Below are 5,554 nucleotides of genomic sequence, written 5' to 3' on the forward strand. Positions count from 1 at the left end.
TTATGCTTTTATTATAATAGATAGAAAGATATACATATGTATGCTGATACGCACCTATAAGGAGTACATCCACTCCTCTATTAATAGTAGTTACCCTAGGGGAGAATGCTGACAGGCGAGGATGCATCTTTCCCTTTTCACTGTGTACCTTTAGAACAGTTTGTACATGGGTCTTCCCCCATGATAAGAAGGTATCTAGGAGATAGGATTATTAGGCCCTTATAATTTAGCGCACTTCTTTGTTTGGAAGAGTTTAATAAGTTTACTAAATTTTAAAATATACATTTTTATTGATTTCAGAGAGAGGGTCAGGGACAGGAAGAGAGAAAAAAATTGATGAGAAAGAAACATCAGTCAGTTGCCTCCTGCACCCGGCCCTGACTGTGGATTGAGCCCAAAACCCTGGCATATGCGCTGACCGGGAATCGAACCCTGACCTCCTGGTTCATGGGCCAATGCTCAACCACTGAGCCACACTGGCCTGGAAAATATTACTAAATTTTTAAACTTTTTATTTTCTTCACATTTAAATTTTTTTTATAATGAACATGTTACTTGTGTCATTAGAAAATAAACAGCACCCAAGAGACACACAATGGGTTTTGGAAAAAGCAAAAGCATCTCTCAGCTGTTTCACCGCCCAGTTATGTCAGTCATTTGAAAGGAATCCTTGGATTCATCTGGAATCAGCCACAGCTCACAGCACAAAGGCCAATGCAAGGAGTCACAGAGGCCAGCAGACCTGGAGATGGTCCATTGCACTCGGTAGGGTGTAGTCCAAGGAATCTGGTCCCTGGGGCCTGCCCCTCCGGTGTGACTTGCAAACTCATGTAGAGCTGACCTCTCCAGGTGTGACAAAGAGCCTGCTCATCCTGCCCACGCCTAGAGGCCTTTCATCCTCCATGCTGAGCTAGTTCATAATCTAATGAAATAAAAATAATAGTGGTAATGTTAGTAGTATTAGTATTAGTAGTCGTATAGTATCAGTTACCATATACAATCTATGAGCACTTACTATGTGCCATTCTTTGGATAATTCTCATAGTAAACATTTGAGGTGGGTTATTACCTGCTCATTTCACAGGAGAAGAGACTGAGGCTCAGAAAGGCTTAGCAATGTGCTCAAGACACACAAAGCTAATAAGATGAGTGGATCGCATCCAACCTGGGCTCTTTCCTGTCTACCACAGTAAGAGTACAAAGTAGACCCTGGCCAATGCCTTCAAATAGGGAGATGGTGCCAAGGTGGCGACGGTGACTCTCGAAGAAGGAATTACAGCTTCTGGGGAGGATAAGGAGACACTCAGTGCAGGCAGTGTGCCTAAAGCAGTGGGTGATCACCCGGAGAGGTGGCTCTGGGGAAGGGGCCATGGTAGAGAGCATTCTAGACCAGTGCCACCCAATAGCAATATAATGTGAGTCACACAGGCAATTTAAAATTTCCTAGTAGCCACATTAAAGAAGTAAACAGAAACAAGTGAAGTTATTTTAATGGTATATTTTATTTTATTTTAATATTTTTATTGATTTCAGAGAAGAAGAGAAAGGGAGAGATAGAAACATCAAGGTTGAGAATGAATCATTGATCAGCTGCTTTCTGCATGCCCTACACTGGAGACTGAGCCCACACCCAGTCAAAGTGCCCTGACCAGGGATTGAACCATGACCTCCTAGTTCATAGGTCGACGCTCAACCACTGAGCCACGCGGGCTGGGCTTACCAGTATATTTTAACATAATATATCCAAATATTGTCATCTCAACATGTAATCAATATAAAATTATTAAGAGAGTTATGTTTCTCTTTTTCATACTAAGCCTTCCAACTATGATCTATATTTTTACATTCAGAGTACAGCTCAATGTGGACCGGTCAAGTGTAACTCAGCAGGCTACATGTGGGTTCATGGCACCACAATGGCCAGCAGAGCTCTCCACGGAGGGGCCAGCGAGAACAGAGCCAGGGGAATGAACAAGTTTGCAAGAGCAAATAGAAGGAGCTTCAAATTGAGTTTTACTTCGTTTCATTTCCCCTAATTTATTAGCTTTTTGTCACAATGACCAGGAAAATCCACGTAACCCTGTGTCTCGCAGAGAAATCTGCCTGCAGGCCAGCCTAATGCACACCTGCCTGGCAAGGACTGTGCCCTGCCCTTTCCTCCCATCGTTTCCATTGGCTGAAGCCATTTTTTCACTTCGTCGTCTGTGGAGATTGTTTCTGCACGCATTCTCCCCTGCGGGCTTTCTGTGGTATGGAGAAGTACTTCCAGTCTCCAACGCAGTTTCTGCTGGTTAATGAGGTTTCTCAGAGAGGCAGAATGACATGTAGAAAGTAAAACTTGAACGACGTTTCCAGCCACTTGAAATCATCAGTTGAATGTGGAGCCGCTTTGCTATACAGCTCACAGACAGTTTCCTTCTACTCTTTTTTAAATATGATTATCTATGCAAGACAATTGTGTATCCGGGAATCAAGATTACAGCTTTCTTCTCATTTCAACGATTTTTTTTTTTAACAAGGAAAGGAGCCCTATAAAAATGATAAATTATACAAGATGAAGAGTTACCGAGAAATTCTATGAACATTGGCAAAACTACCTATAAAATTAAGCCAAAAGAGGTCTGTCAAAGAGATATTGGAAGGGGCAACAGATTCTATGTTAAGGAAGTATTTTGATACTTAAAAGGAAGAATTCCTCATCTGTCCTTTTGAAAACAAATTTTATATAACACGTACTGAAAATCATGCACACATCTAAAGAATACAGCTCAACAAATTATTATAAAATAAAAACTTATGAAACCACAAAGGAAGTGAAGACACAAATACCACCAATAGAACAAAAACCTCCCTGTTGTCCTCCCCCAAACATTATCCGTCTCTTTCCCCATTATTATTCTCCGCTCCCAAATCACTACTGCCTCTTAACACCCAATATTCTGCCTGTATTTGAACTTTGTATAAACAGCTTCTTACGTTCAATAGTATCTGTGAGATTCACCTATGTTGCTGAGGGTCATTATAGTTCAATAAATTGCATCAATTTTTCATATTCATTTAGATATTCCACAATGTTTCATCCTTTCCACTACCGATGAACAGGTGGGGGTTTTTCCTCCTGGTTTTTTTTGTCATTATAATTAATTCTGCTACAAAAAAGCCTTATATGGATCTTGGTGCACATTTGTGCATACATCTTTTGGGTGTGTGCCCAGGATGAAGGAACTGGGTCATATTTAGTAAATCATATCAAACATAATTCTCAAATGTTTGTATCAATTTACATTCTTATTATTGGTGTTTAAGAGTTACAGTTGTGTCATACCTTTGTCAGCATTTGGTATTGACAGTTTCTTAATTTTAGCCATTTTAGTAGTGTATACAGATAGCTCATTATAGTTTTAATTTGTATTCCCTGATTATTAATAATTCATCACATTTTCATATACTTATTAGCCCTTTGGATATTTTATTTGTAAGATACATGTTCAAATCTCTTGCTGACTGAATCAGATATTTTTATTATTATCTACAAATGATATAATTGTGTACATACAAAATACAAAAGAATCTATAGATATACTACTTAGAATTTTAAAATAAACTTATCAAGGTCACTGAACCAATATTAAAAATTAACGACCTCTTTTTATATTAGTAACAAAAAATTGGAAAATGACATTTGAAAAATGATACCATTGACAATAACATTAAAAGTCTACAACCAAGAAACTGTCACAGCCAAGAGAATTCTAAGAAGATATTACAAATCATTGCATTCTGAGTGAGATTCCCAAACAAAAAACAAACAAACAAAAAAAACATTGGGTGAAAACTACTAAAATATGACAATTTGCATAGTAGCTTTTTATTATATAGGACTAGAGGCCAGGTGCACAAAAATTTGTGCACGGGCGGGAGGGGGGTCCCTCAGCCCGGCCTGGGCCCTCTCACAGTCTGGGACCCCTCGGGAGATAACAACCTGCTAGCTTAGGCCTGCTCCCGGGTGGCAGAGGGCAGGCCCAATCCCTAGGTGCAGCCCCTGGTCGGACTCAGAGCAGGGTCGATTGGGGAGTTGAGGCGCCGCTCCCTGTCATGCACAGAGCAGGGCCAATCAGGGGGGTGGGGAGCTCCCCCCTGTCACTCACAGAGTAGGGCGGATAGGGAGGGTGTGGCCCGCCCCCTGTCACACACAGAGCAGGGCCGCTCAGGGGGGTGGGGCGCTGCACCCATTAGAACAGTGGTTCTCAACCTTGGCTGCACATTAGAATCACCCGGGAATCCTGTTAAAATCCTGATTTCTGGGCCTCATCATTAGTAACAAAGAAACAGAATTTCCGGAGGATGAAACCCAGAAATCGGGATTTTAATAAGATTCCCAGGTGATTCTAATGTGTAGCCAAAGTTGAGAACCACTGCATTAGAACGTCATCAGATTTCTCAATAGAAACACTTCAGACCAGAGGGAGTGGCATGAAGTATACAAAGTAATAAAAAGCAAGGGACCGAATCCAAGACTACTCTGTCCAGCAAGGCTACCATTTAGAATTAAAGGTGAAATAAAGAGCTTCACAGATTTAAAAAAAAACAACTAAAGAAATTTATTACCACTGTAAGAAATGCTAAAGGGACTTCTTACTGTGAAGGAGGAGGAGGAGGAGGAGGAGGAGGAAGAGGAACAGGAGAAGGAGGAGGAGCAAGAGGAGGAGCGACTGCTGTAAAAAGAAGAAGGGAGAGAGAGAATGGAGGCATAGGCATAAAGAATAAAAATGGTGCCCTAGCTGGTTTGGCTCAATGGATAGAGCATCGGCCTGTGGACTGAAGGGTCCCAGGTTTGATTCTGGCCAAGGGCACATGCCTGGGTTGCGGGCTCAATCCTCAGTGTGGGCAAGCAGGAAGCAGCTGATCAATGATTCTTTCTCATCGTTGATGTTTCTATCTCCCTCTCTCTCTCCCTTCCTCTCTGAAATCAATAAAAATATATTTTAAACATTAAATGCTCCAATCAAAAGACATAGGGTAGTTGAATGGATAAGAAAATATGACCCATATATATGCTGTCTACAAGAGACCCCCCCTCAGAACAAAAGACTCACACAGGATGAAAGTGAGGGGATGAAAAAAAGTTCCATGCAAATGGAAATGAAAAAAAAAAGCTGGAGTAGCAATACTCATATCTGATAAAATAGACTTTAAAGTGAAGGCAATAACAAGAAACAATGAAGGCCACTTCATAATACTAAAGGGATCGATACAAGAGGATATAACCCTGGTAAACATATTGCACCAATATAGTAGCGCCCAAATATATATATATATTTTAAAAAATTCTGGAGGACCTTAAGGGGGAGATCAACAGCAATACAATCATAGTAGGGGACTTTAAAACCCCACTGACATCACTGGGTAGATTTTCCAGACAAAAAATCTACAGGGAAATAGTGACCCTAAATGACACACTAGATCAGATGGAATTAATTGGCATTTTCGGAACATTTCACCCCAAAGCTACAGAATATACATTCTTATCAAGAGCACATGGGACATTTGCAAA

Source organism: Myotis davidii, unplaced genomic scaffold, assembly GCF_000327345.1.
Source record: "Myotis davidii unplaced genomic scaffold, ASM32734v1 scaffold197, whole genome shotgun sequence".
NCBI lineage: Eukaryota > Metazoa > Chordata > Mammalia > Chiroptera > Vespertilionidae > Myotis > Myotis davidii.